The following is a 13,939-nucleotide window of genomic DNA, read 5'->3' on the forward strand; positions in this document are numbered from 1 at the left end:
TCAGTCCTTCATTCTGGGGAGAGATGAACGAACCGAACATCGATGAAGAGTGAATGTGGAAAAAAAAGATCAGGGGGTCTATAAACTTATGTATCTCTATATTATACACATAGAATTAAAAATAACACTTAAAATAAAATCTATTAAATAATGTATTAAAACCAAATTCAGATAGATAACCGTTTTGCTCAACCAAAAAGAGAACGGATTTTGCTTTTCTTTGGTGGCAATAAGGTGACTCAAAACTTTATTCTAGGGAGAGATGAACAAACTGAACATTGATGAAGAGTGAATGTGAAAAAAAAAGATCAGGGGGTCTATAAACTTGTTTCTATATCTCTGTGTTATACACGTAGAGATATGTGTATGAAAAATACATGAAAATAAATGAAAAATTTAAATGAAATTATAACATTTTAATAACATGTTAAAATAATGTTTTAACATTAATGAAAAATTAACATTTAATAATGAAAATATACATTTAAAATAACATTTATTGAAAAATAACATTTAAAATAAAATCTATTAAAATAATAACATATTAAAAACAAGTTCAGATAGATAACTATTTCAGTAGAATTGGTTTCCTTTGTAATTAAGCTATTTTATTTTATATACTTAAAACAATTATTCTGAAAAGGGACATATCCATAGGCTTAATTGAACTGTTAAAATATTGGTCCATGATATTGGTCCATGATACAAAAATGGGACATCACGAGCAAAATTTTGAAATATTGATCATTCCTATTGATTAGCTCTAGTCTCTGATGGTCTAAAGTCCTTGAGTACATATTGACCTCATATGTAGATTGTAAGTTTCTTGAGGGCAGAGACCATTTCTTCCACACAACCCAATGTTTAGCATGCTTAATGGCAATTAATGGCAAGTGCTTAATCAGTGCTGATTTGTTAGCTGCTGAGCCCATCTGCTTAATTGGGACTTGTCATTCCTGAAATGGACTTTCAGTCTTTTGGAGGCCAACTTGGGTAAAAGATTTGAGAGCCATCCTTTATGACAAAGAACAAAAAAGAGGAAAACCAATTATTTTTCAGTTGTACCTAATTCTTTGTGCCTTTTTGGGGTTTTCTTGGTAAAAATATTGGAGTGGTTTGCCATTTCCTTCTCCAGCTTATTTTTACAGATGAGGAAACTGAGGTAAACAGGGTTAAGTGACTTGCCCAGAATCAAAGCTAATAAGTGTTTGAGGCAGGATTCCCAAGTCCAGGCTTGGTATTCTGTGCACAGTGGTACCACCTGCCTCAATAATTGCAGTTCAACAAAACCACATTAACCGAGTTTGACATAGGCGACCCCCTGTCCCTCACTCCTGGAAAGGAGGAAGTGGGGTGCTATCTCATCTCTCTTATTTGGAGCTGGGATTGCTCACTTTGACATTTGTCGCGGACGTTTCCACTGATGTCATCGTTCCATTTCCCGGTTCTCGGGTCTCCTTTCCTGGGGTGCTCATGCCCGCCTCCTCTCCGAAGGGCTTCCTTTCTCTCCGCTCCACCTCTGCCTCCTCAGCCCCATCCCCAACTGCAGCCTAATTACAGTGTCAGAAGTCTGCTCCCCCAAAGTGAGGGATGAGGCGAGGAGCCTCTTACCGGGAACAATTAGCTCTCGGCAGAGACACTCGGTGGAGGCTTGTTGAAGCATCGCCCGGTGAGCTCCATTCATCCTCATGACAAAGATTGTAATGGGAGTCGGGAATTATATACCAGTGTAACATGTTCTCATTACAGGCCCTGGATCACAATCAGCCTGACCCTTCAGAGGCTGGGCCTAGCTCTGTTAACGTGGTCGATCAGGAGGCAGGGGAAGGACCGGCCACGGGGGAATGTCCGTGCACATCTTCGCTGGCCACAAATGACTTCATTTTCCCGGTGGGCGTTAGAACCGGCCATTCATCCTGGGCTGCCGGGCTGGAGCTTAGGGTTTCGTAGACTCACAGACTCAGCTCTCCACAGGGCCTTTGAGAGCTCCTAGTCCAACCCTAATGAGGGAAGCCCAGGCCAGAGAGATCCAAGTTATCTGTCTGGGGTTGCACAGCTAGCACCCAGGATTTGCACCCAGGACTTCTGGTGGACCCCATTTCTAAATGTGGGGGTCTACGGAGGTCAAAGAGTGTTAACTCTGATGTTAAAGGTCTAGTGCCTGACAGAGTAAGTGCTAGGTAAATGCCTGTTGAGTAATGGATGGATCTTTCTCTACACTTTGAGCTATCTCCTCTGGGATCAGGCTTCCTGAACTTTGTAGCATTACAGGATGCAAGAATTGGGAAGGGCTTTCAGAGCCCCTCATTTCATAGAGGGGGAAACTGAGGCCCAAGGAAATTAACTCACCAGTAGTCACACAGATAGTAAGTTCATGAAGTGGTCTTTCTGACCCCAGCTCTTCCGGCCCTCAATGGGCATATATTCAACAGCATCTCGGCATCTAAGTAAATGCAAACTCATGGTCAAGGAGGAAAGCTCCCCCAAGCAACCGTCCTTCCCGGAGCCTCGATTTAGAACAGAAAGGACTGGAGAAATCACTGAGTCAGACCTCTTTATGGAAGAGGAAATAGAGCTAGTAAGGCTTGAGTTGGACCCATTTTTAATACACTCTTTCTCCTAGCTTTTGTTTAAATGGCACGCGTCCCTGTTAGCGGCCCACTTCCCTCCCCTAGCCTTGGTGGCTCAACGATACGTTTCTCCCTTCCCCTTCTTCCTTTGCCCCTTCTCCCCTCATCTGACATCTTTCCCCCGTACAGCACAGACTGCGTTACTGAAAGGCAGGAGGGTCTAATCACCTGGTTCAGTGGACAGTGCAGGGCATTTTCATATCTATTTTACAGATGAGAGACGTTGTTTATGGTCCCCCCGCTAGGAAGGGATGGGGCTGGGCCAAAGATCTGGGCCCCGGGTGACAGCGGAGGCAAGGTGCCCCCTCCCCAGGGGATAACGCCCGGGGACCGTTGGGCTCTGCCTTCCTGAGCCAGCCACGGAGAGCTGGAGCAAGGAGCCAGAACACGGCCAGCGTCATTTCCCCTGATTTTGTTGTCTCATCAGTGAAAACTACATTTGACGAGGCTTATTAAAGAGACAACATTATTGCAGAGTGATTTAAGTGCCTCATTTGGGGACAAGGGAACAGGAGCTGAGAAGCAGCCAGGGCAGCTGGCTATAAATATTCCCCCAGCGTGTGGATAAAATCTTCCTTCTCAGGCAAAGCGGCTGCTTTCATTTTCATTTAAAAAACAAAACAGGCTTTTCTCCCCCTTTCTCTCAGCTCCAAGGCCTGGCCGGCAGCATTGCCTTGTGTGTGTGTGTGTGTGTGTGTGTGTGTGTGTGTGTGTGTGTGTGTGTGTGTGAGCTGGGAGGCCACACTGAGTCCTTATTTACTGCAGAGAACAGGGTCCGTGCCCGCAGATCCTTCCAGCTCATTAGCCTGAATGATTCCCCACCTCTAAGGAGAAGCCATCAGGAGGAAATGGGAACATCGGATTTAGGACAGAAAATTCGTTAGCAAAGGAAACGGGGGAAAGATCTTGGTGTGACTTTGAAAAAGTCTGGGGCAGCGTCTGGCCCAGGGTGAAGGCTCCTATTTTATGGAAAGTCAGAACTGGAAGGAACTTTAGGGACTGTCAAAATAGGGGGGAATTTAGCCCATGGAACACAAGGTCAGCGTGAGGAGAGATCTTAGAACAAGGAATGTGGAACAGAGTGGAAGGAATATTTAAAAAAAAGGAACGTGGAATGTCAGACTAGGAAGAATATTAGAACAAGAAACGTGAAATGTCAGAGAGGGAGGGATCTTAGAACAAGGAATGTGCAATGTCAGAGAGGGAGGGATCTTAGAACAAGGAATGTGCAATGTCAGAGTGGGAGGGATCTTAGAACAAGGAATGTGCAATGTCAGAGTGGGAGGGATCTTAGAACAAGGAATGTGCAATGTCAGAGAGGGAGGGATATTAGAACAAGGAATGTGCAATGTCAGAGTGGGAGGGATATTAGAACAAGAAACATGAAATGTCAGTGGGAGGGATCTTAGAACAAGGAATGTGCAATGTCAGAGTGGGAGGGATCTTAGAACAAGGAATGTGCAATGTCAGAGAGGGAGGGATCTTAGAACAAGGAATGTGCAATGTCAGAGAGGGAGGGATCTTAGAACAAGGAATGTGCAATGTCAGAGTGGGAGGGATCTTAGAACAAGGAATGTGCAATGTCAGAGAGGGAGGGATCTTAGAACAAGGAATGTGCAATGTCAGAGAGGGAGGGATCTTAGAACAAGGAATGTGCAATGTCAGAGAGGGAGGGATCTTAGAACAAGGAATGTGCAATGTCAGAGTGGGAGGGATATTAGAACAAGGAATGTGCAATGTCAGAGAGGGAGGGATCTTAGAACAAGGAATGTGCAATGTCAGAGTGGGAGGGATCTTAGAACAAGGAATGTGCAATGTCAGAGTGGGAGGGATATTAGAACAAGGAATGTGCAATGTCAGAGTGGGAGGGATCTTAGAACAAGGAATGTGCAATGTCAGAGAGGGAGGGATCTTAGAACAAGGAATGTGCAATGTCAGAGTGGGAGGGATCTTAGAACAAGGAATGTGCAATGTCAGAGTGGGAGGGATATTAGAACAAGGAATGTGCAATGTCAGAGTGGGAGGGATATTAGAACAAGGAATGTGCAATGTCAGAGAGGGAGGGATCTTAGAACAAGGAATGTGCAATGTCAGAGATGGAGGAATATTAGAACAAGGAATGTGGAACAGAGTGGAAGGAATGAAAAAAAAAAGGAACGTGGAATGTCAGACTGGGAAGAATATTAGAACAAGAAACGTGAAATATCAGAGTGGGAGGGATCTTAGAACAAGGAATGTGCAATGTCAGAGAGGGAGGGATCTTAGAACAAGGAATGTGCAATGTCAGAGTGGGAGGGATCTTAGAACAAGGAATGTGCAATGTCAGAGTGGGAGGGATATTAGAACAAGGAATGTGCAATGTCAGAGTGGGAGGGATCTTAGAACAAGGAATGTGCAATGTCAGAGTGGGAGGGATCTTAGAACAAGGAATGTGCAATGTCAGAGATGGAGGAATATTAGAACAAGGAATGTGGAACAGAGTGGAAGGAATGAAAAAAAAAAGGAACGTGGAATGTCAGACTGGGAAGAATATTAGAACAAGAAACGTGAAATATCAGAGTGGGAGGGATCTTAGAACAAGGAATGTGCAATGTCAGAGTGGGAGGGATCTTAGAACCCAATGTCAGACCCTAGAAGGAGATTTAGAACATAGAACACAGAACGTCAGAGGTATAAGGGCCCTTAGAACAGGGAACATGGAGCATCAGTACTGAGAAGGCCCTTACTTATTTAAGTATCTAGAACTTAGATAGGTTCTATCTACAATAGAACATTGTAAGGATGGTGACGTGGAAGGGCACTCGTCTTCTTGCCCCTTCGGTCTTGTGCTGATGTCCCATTGATTCTCTGACCTTGGTCTTCCTCCTTCCAAATTGAGAGCGGCACAGTTTGAAGTATAGGTTTAAGCCTAATTTCTGGTCCCCGGTTCTGGGTTTCTGGTCCTCAACTGTAAAAATGAAGGGGGAGGGGCTCACACTAAGCATCCCTCCAGGTCCCACTGAAGAGGAAAGTGAACGCAGGCTGGGGAGGTGACTTAGACACTCAGCTGAGCGGCCGGTTTCAGAGGCAGACGCAGAACCCACTCTGAGGACCCCTTTCTACTGGGGTCAGAGCCTTCTGGGGCAGACCGCCCAGGAACCCACTTGTCCACAGCTCAGTGCTGTCCTTTGACAGATGAGATGGAGAGGGGAACAGTCAGAGATGTTACCTAGCCATGTCAATGGCCGGGGCCAGTAGGCTTAGCGTCTGTTGCTTTGTAGACCAGCTCTTCCCACCATACGATGCTACGTTTCTTAAGAGAAATTAGCCCCATGGATCAGAACCAAACCCAATGTCTTCTCCCATGAGCTCAGAGCTGAGGAGCCCCGCGCCCGGTGGATCTCGTGGCAGGAGAGAAACTCCAGGGGCGGCCTTGGAAATCTGCCCAAGCCCTCGGCCCGTGGAGGCCCGGCTGGGATGTAGGGGGAGATCTGTTCTAGGTCTCTGTAAAATCCCGCGTAACTCCTGGGTCAGCTGCTGGCAGCCGTGTCCCGAGATTCATATCCTGTACAAACAATGCCCGAGGAAGCCATGCTTGTATCATGATGATTTGATTTCTTTTTTTCTTTGTTAATGCTAATAAGACGGAAGCGCTGCTCTGATGTCTCCCTTTGGGGGAAGGCGCCCCTGTCTCATTAGAACAAACACTCCTCTTCCACCCAGCCCTCCACAGTCTGCCTCTTGGATACCTTTCCAATGAAACTTAGGAGCAGTTCTTGGGAAAAATGAAAAGTTATTAATAATGAAAATAATGGCAGACATTTATAGAGTAGCCTGAGATATAGGCCTGTGCCAAGTGCTTTTTACAAATAGTCATTTGATCTTTACAAATAGCCAAGAAGGCAGGTCCTTCTATGATTCATATTTTTACAGATGAGGAAACTAAGGCAAAGGACTTGTCCAAGGTTATGCAGCTGGTATATGTCTGAGACTGGATTTGAACTCAGATTCTCCTGACCCGAGGCCTGGGGCTCTAACCACGACAACATCTAATATCAGAACTGTATTTGACATTTGGTCAAATTTTTGAAATTAGATCCCAGTGGGAAATTAGTTGACCAAGATCACAAAATCTCTTCAGCTTCTGTTAGAAACCTCTTGGGCTTTTCCCACTTACTATCCCTTTTTGCCTGTGAAATTTTTATGTGATTCCTAGCATATCGGTATATGAAAAGCTAGACAAATCAAAGCTTTCCTGATGAGAAATCATAATTTTATGATCTCCACTTTCAAGGTTGCACCCCACAGTTAAAAAAGCTTTGTCTTAGAGGACCTGTTTCCTTGAAAAGATTAATTATCAACACTAAATAGGACAGAAGTCCCACAAATATTAGACAAAGTCTCCCTTGACAGCTCTGTATTGTTTCTTCTTTGCATAGACATAGCTTTTTTCTTTGGGCCTGCATTTATGACTTGGGATAGGGGATTCTTGGTAGGGAAACTCCCTTCTTAATATAGACCAGCAACTTAAGGTCTTTAATTTTGGGGGGGGGAATCAAGGAGGTGAAATGGCTTGGTTAGGGTCACCTCATCAGTCCATGTCAGAGTACGCCCGGAGCCTTGGTCTTCCTGACCCTGAGACCAGCTCTCTAACCCTCAGTTAACCCTCTACAGCCCTGGACTTGGGTAAGCTCTTAATTATCCACCCATGACTGTGCATGATCCCCAAATGGAGTAAGCCTTGCTGGATAAATCCCCTCTTAACTAATCGTGAATGCAAAACAAACTATCAAGACTGACTGAGCCAGTGATAAATGGCTGGCCTGGGAGGGAACCTTCAATCTAGCCCCAGAGCTTCCCCCATCGCTGGGGGTACTCTAAGCAATCACTTCTATTTTCTGTACCCCAGCTTCTCCCTCTGTGAGAGGAGAGGGCTAGAGCAGATTGTGTGCAAGGTCCCTCCTGGCCGTAATATTCTGCAATTATGAACCTTTATTCCTGCGTCCCTCTGAGCTCATCCAGAGGCCCTCGGTTATCATCGCTGCTTAATGCGAGAAGCGGCCCTTCCGGTTTGGTCAAATAGCATGTGAAATCTGCCCATCCGATCGTTTCAGGCTAATTAGGCCTTAAGAAACCTGCAAGAACAATTCCCCCGTTTAAAAACAAAGCGCTTCCAGCTCATTGAATTTGCTGTAATGTTGCAGTTCTCCCAGTCTCTCTCCCGGGATGGTGTGTCCCCTTATTATCCCACAACATACTGCTCCCCATCCCTGTGTTCAGGAAGCTCACTCCGGATGCACCTGCAGAGCAAGGGGAAGCTGGAGCAAGTCCACGAAAGTCAAGGTCACTCGCTTCTGTTTCTTTCCGGAAGCTCTTCAGAATGGGAAAGTGTATGAGGGGAGATTCCCTACCCCCTTTTTGGCTCAGTTTGTGTTCACTCTGCAACTTGAAATTAATGCTTTAAATTAATTTTGTGCTCCCGTTGCTCAGGCTGATTAGCACAAATTAAATTTCACGCTAATTGGCCAAAGCAGATAGAACACAATACAGAAGTCTTTGATTAATGTTGATTTGCAGGAGGAGGGGGGGAAACAGAGGAAGAAGATTTGGGCGTTTTCCTCGATACACAAGACTTACCCCATGTTTTCACCGGGAATGATCACGTTTTAATTATGGATACCTGTGTTGTTGATCCCTATGAGATAGTGAAGTTGGCTGGAGCCGAGCCTTCCTGTGGGATCTGGACCTTGCCAATATGGTTCCAGCATTCTGTAGCGTCATTGTGGGATTCGGAGTTTGGGGGGATCCTTGGAGGACAGAGAGTCTAACCCTTTAATTTACAAAGGAGGCAGCCAAGGTCTCGCACAGAGAACTGTCTTGTACAAGATCCCCCTTATGACTGATAAGCATTTTCATTTCCCTCCATTTTTACAGCTCATTGTCCTAACGGCCACTCGGTAGAGTGGGGAACCCAAGGATTATTATTCCCATTTTGTAGATGATGAAGTTGAGATCCAAAGAACTTATTGGGGTTCCCAAGGAGATGTCACATCAGCAGCTGAGTCAGCAGCCTTTGTACCCCAAATTTAGCATTTTCCCCATTTCACTGGTGAAACATGCTGTATTATGGCGGATCATTTTCCTAATAAATCAGCTATGGCAACTAACATTGACCCTTAGATCTATAAGAAATAGGACTGGACATGTGGTTTCATGGGTACAATTGGGGAAACTTGCATTCTCGGCGCCTTTGAGAGTGGGGTTAAATGACTCGCCCTGGATCACATGGCTAGTATGCGTGGATTGCCAGCCTTGAATCCATACCTTATTGGTTTTGATGCAGGCTCTCTGCTCTCTGTTCACTGTTCTATATTCCCTCCTTATGCCTATAACTTGAGGAGAAAAAAAGATAATAGACTGAAAGTGATCGAGCCGTGGTCCCCAAAGCAATCCAATGACTACAGCTCTCTATATTCATTTCTTTTGGATTTATTTTCTCTTCCCCTAAGTAGAATAAAAGGAGGAATGTTTTCATCTTTGTCTTTGTATACCTAATGTCTCGCTTTCCCAAAATGATTGTTCTTAATGCTCATTAAATTGGATTGCAATTGTTGAATTCTGTTATGCAAATCAAATCAAATGAGATAATGTTGGTAAAGCACTTAACACAGTGCCTGGCACATAGTTGGTAGTTAATACTTGTTCCTTCTCCCTATCCTTCCCTTCAACCCTTCTCTGCTGATGGGAACCTATAAACAACATTGTAATTGAGAGAGCGGCTGGGACTTTCTCTCAGGCTCCAGCAGGGGAGGTAAGAGGAGGTCCTTTGCAAACGTCAGAGAGCCTGAATAGAGGACTGCAGGGATTTGTGTATTGGCGAATGTACTCGTGTTCATGTGAATAAAGGTGCAGACACCATGTGGGCAGGCGGCAGAAATCTGAGAAGGGAAGTGAATCTATAGTACATCAGAATCGGGAATCAAAAAGATCTCGGCACAGTAGTAGAGTATTGGATAAATCATAGGATCTTTGATTTAGAGCAGAAAAAAAGCAATGGTTTAATGGCCTTAGGAGTTATTAAATCGAATGTCTCATTTAGCAATCAATACAATTTAATTGAGATAAATGTAAAGTCTTGCACTTGGGTGCAAGAAGTCAATTGAGGATTGTAGAGGATTAAGAAAGTCAAGTTAAAGAGTTTATTTTAAACTTCTGTCTCTTTTCCCCCTTTCTCTTTCCTTCCTGTATTTTTCTTCCTTCCTTCCTTCCTTCTTCCTTCCTTCCTTCCTTCCTTCCTTCCTTCCTTCCTTCCTTCCTTCCTTCCTTCCTTCCTTCCTTCCTTCTTCTTTCTCTCCCTTCCTTCCTTCCTTCCTTCCTTCTTTCTCTCCCTTCCTTCCTTCCTTCCTTCCTTCCTTCCTTCCTTCCTTCTTTCTCTTCCTTCCTTCCTCCTTCTCTCCCTTTCTCCTTCCCTCCCTCCCTCCTTCCTTTCTCCCTCTCTCCCTCCCTCCATCCCTCCTTCCTTCCTTTCTTCCTTTCTCCTTCCTTCCTTCCTTCCTCCCTCCCTCCTTTCTTTCTTTCTTTTCTTCCTTCCTTCCTTCCTTCCTTCCTTCCTTCCTTCCTTCCTTCCTTCCTTCCTTCCTTCCTTCCTTCCTTCCTTCCTTCCTTCCTTCCTTCCTTCCTTCCTTCCTTCCTTCCTTCCTTCCTTTCCTTCCCTCTTTCCTTTCCTCTTTTTCCCCTCCTTCCTTCTTCCCTTCCTTGAAAAAAGAAACATTTTAAAAAGGAGCATATTTAAGTTCAGGTTAGGAAACTATTTCTAAAAATGAGAGCTCTCTTGCTGGAGGGGCCAACTGCTCACTTCTTGAGGATGTTGAAGAGGAGTTGGATTAGCTGGTCTCCGAGCTTCCTTCTGGCTCTGACAGCCTGTGAATCTGTGACTGGCTCTACTTGGTCCCAGTGGACAGAGTCAGAAACGTTGGGTGGAGGTTACTAAAGAGCATATTTAGTCTTGATGTCAGGGAAAACTCCCAAATAGTGAGAGCTGCTAAGGAACAGAGGAAATAAGCTGGGGAAAGAGGGAGAGAGTTCACAGAACCAAGCACCGAGCTCAGCACAGCGGTATCTCATTACTCCCCGTGGCCCCAGCACCATTGCCAACCTCAGGCCAGAGGCCTCCTGCCTTGATTGTGCCTCCAAAGAGACAGCGTGGGGCTGCCCTTGTTCACATTAAGAAGACCTGTGTACAATCCTGGTCAACATAATTAGTGTCACAGTTAGACTGGTTCTCTTTCATCTAGAAATAACTGGGAGGCCATGAGGCCTGGAGAATTGACTTTTACAAGGTGGCGGGAGGTGGGGAGGTTGGCAGCAGCTCTGATTGTTTTAAGGGTTTGTGAGCACTATAGAGACATATGCCAGGACATTGGGGGCCTTGCCATGTTCGGATGCTCCTCCCTTCTTCTCTTTCCCCTTCCCAATTCTTCAAATGCCTACCTCAGTTTACATAAATCTCTTGTCTTTTCTCTAAATGTGTTTTTAGCCAGGGAGGGGGACCTAGAGAGCCACAATTACTTTGATCTCAAGAGATCATAGCTGAGTGCAGGTCTTAGAGGTCATCCCTTAGAAGCTCCAGGACTAGATGACCTCTCTTTGTCCTCTGTCCTAGTCAGAGAACATTTTCAGTACTGTGTTCGGTTCTGGGAGTCGCAGACACATAAGCTGGGGAAGAAAACTTCCAAGGTGGTTCATCCCATATGAAAGAACTTGGGTATTGAATTTGGAGAAGACCATCTTCATCTTCAAACCCTTGGGAGGTGGCCATGTGGGAGAGGGATTCTTTCTAGCCCCAGAGGAAAGAACAAAAGAGTTTTTAAAGAGGAAGATTTCAGGATTGTTTAAGACAATACTTCTGATAATTGGAGCTGTTTCTAATTGGGATGGGCTGTTTCAGGAGGTAGGAAACTGCCTCTCCGAGGAGGTTTTGAATCAAACTCCAGTTATTCACGGGGCCCAGATATTGTAGAAGTTCTAAATTTTCATGCAGGTAAAAGTTGGACTAAATCCCTTCTGGCTGATTCTGTAATCGAGTCCATTTACAGAGGTGTCCACGGGCATATAGCAAGTTAGTAGCAGATACTACTTGAATGTAGGACTTTTGAAGCTTTGTTTCCATTGTACCACGCCGGGTCCTGAAGAATGGGTAGAATTAGAATGACAGTTGTTCTAGCAGTGATTTCAGGGCTTCTCTGGAGATACTTTCTTTTTTTTATAATTATAACTTTTTATTGACAGAGCCCATGCCAGGGTAACTTTTTACAGCATTATCCCTTGCACTCACTTCTGTTCCGATTTTTCCCTTCCCTCCCTTCACCCCCTCCCCCAGATGGCAAGCAGTCCTTTACATGTTAAATAGGTTACAGTATATCCTAGATACAATATATGTGTGCAGAACCGAACAGTTCTCTTGTTGCACAGGGAGAATTGGATTCAGAAGGTAAAAATAACCCAGGAAGAAAAACAAAAACGCAAACAGTTTACATTCATTTCCTAGTGTTCTTTCTTTGGGTGTAGCTGTTTCTGTCCATCCTCGATCAATTGAAACTGAATTAGATTTTCTCTTTGTCGAAGAAATCCACTTCCATCAGAATACATCCTCATACAGTATCGTTGTTGAAGTATATAATGATCTTCTGGAGATACTTTCTATAAAATCCTGAACTATTGTGCCCCCACTGCATTTCTAGCTTCAGGACTTGCATGTGCTGGTAGTTTCAATGCATTTTTGTTTTCAATGTTCTCAACAAAGTTGCCAAAGCGATACTCCCAAAGCAGAGATCTGACCCCATCCCTCCACTCAAAAACCTTCTGGCCTCCCTATCTTGGATCAACCTCTTCTTGTAGCATTTCAAGCCCCTCATAGTAAGGCTCCGGCCTCCCAGATCACAGTTATTATCTGCTGAAACCCATCATGTGTTCATCTTTCCAGTGAAACCGGCTCATAGTTGGCAAACATGAGATTCCATTGCCTGTATCCATGGCACACACTCTCCCCTATCTCTGGAATGAACTTGTTCTTCACCATCACTTTTCAGAACCACTAGCTCCCTTCAAAGCTCAGCTTATGGGCTAGCCCCTGCAGAAGGTGATTCCTGATCCTCCCAATGGTTACTCTCTCTCCTCTCTGCCAAAATGACCATGTATTTGATTTATTTCAGGTATTTCCATTTATTTCAGGTATTTCCATTTATTTCACGAGCCATATTTACGTATTGTTTCTTCCAATAACATATAATCTCTTTGAGGACCACTATGGTTTTCCTTTTTATATTTTTGGGTTAAGAGAATCATAGGCACATAGTAGGTGTTTAATAAATGCTTGTGATTGGTTGGTGAATAGTGGTGATTTTGATTCATTTTTTACCTCTGACACTAGCTATGTGAGCTGAGGCAAATCACAGTAACACTGCTATTACTCTATTTAATCTCCCAGTTCTCACTTCCCTTTGCATCAGTTCATATAAGCCTTCCATGTTTTTCTGAAACCCTCCTCCTCCTCATTTCTTGTAGCACAATAGTATTCCATCACAATCGTAGGACATAACTTGTTCAGCCATTCCTCAGCTGATGGACATCTCCATTTCCAATCCTTTATCATGATAAAAAGATCTACCATAATTTTTTTTGGTACATATGGGTCCTTTTCCCTTTCAAATAATCTCTTTGGGCCTACGGGTCTAGTAATGGTATCGTCAGATCAAAGGGTAAGATTGTTCTGCAGAATAGTTGGATCAGTTCACTACTCCACCCACCAAGCATTCACTGATTTGTACCTATTTTGTCTTATTCATTCCAGCATCTGTCATTTCTGACAGGTATAAAGTGGTACCTTAACATTGTTTGTTTACTTTTTTTTTCTAATAGTGATTTAGAGCATTTATTCATAAGACGATCGAGAGCACTAATTTATTCTTATGAAAACTACCTGAGAATCAGGGAAATTTGTTGATATTCTTTCATTGCCTACGGTACCTTTTAGCAAAACTACATGGGCAAAAGGTAGTTTTCCTGATTATTTCTTTCAGTTAGGTCTACTTCTGCTTTTGCTTTGTCTAGATCATGACTACCGCCCCTGCCCTGGGCGTTTCAGCTAAAACCTAATGCTTTCCTCCAACCCTTCATTTCAGCCCTGTGTCTTTCCATCCCGAGTGTGTCCTTCATACACAATATATTGTTGGGATCTGATTTCTAATCCATTCTGTTAACTGATTGCATTCTGTGGGTCAGTCCATCCCACCCATCATATTCACAATTAGGATGACTCTGTATTTCCCTTA

At 44.1% G+C, this 13,939-nt stretch overlaps 1 protein-coding gene across 1 annotated transcript in view; it reads left to right on the forward strand.

Moving 5' to 3' along the window:
- Positions 1–13,939, forward strand: part of MYO18B (myosin XVIIIB) — a 335,406-nt gene that overhangs the window by 154,113 nt on the left and 167,354 nt on the right.

The sequence above is a fragment of the Antechinus flavipes genome, chromosome 1, assembly GCF_016432865.1.
Source record: "Antechinus flavipes isolate AdamAnt ecotype Samford, QLD, Australia chromosome 1, AdamAnt_v2, whole genome shotgun sequence".
Taxonomy (NCBI): domain Eukaryota; kingdom Metazoa; phylum Chordata; class Mammalia; order Dasyuromorphia; family Dasyuridae; genus Antechinus; species Antechinus flavipes.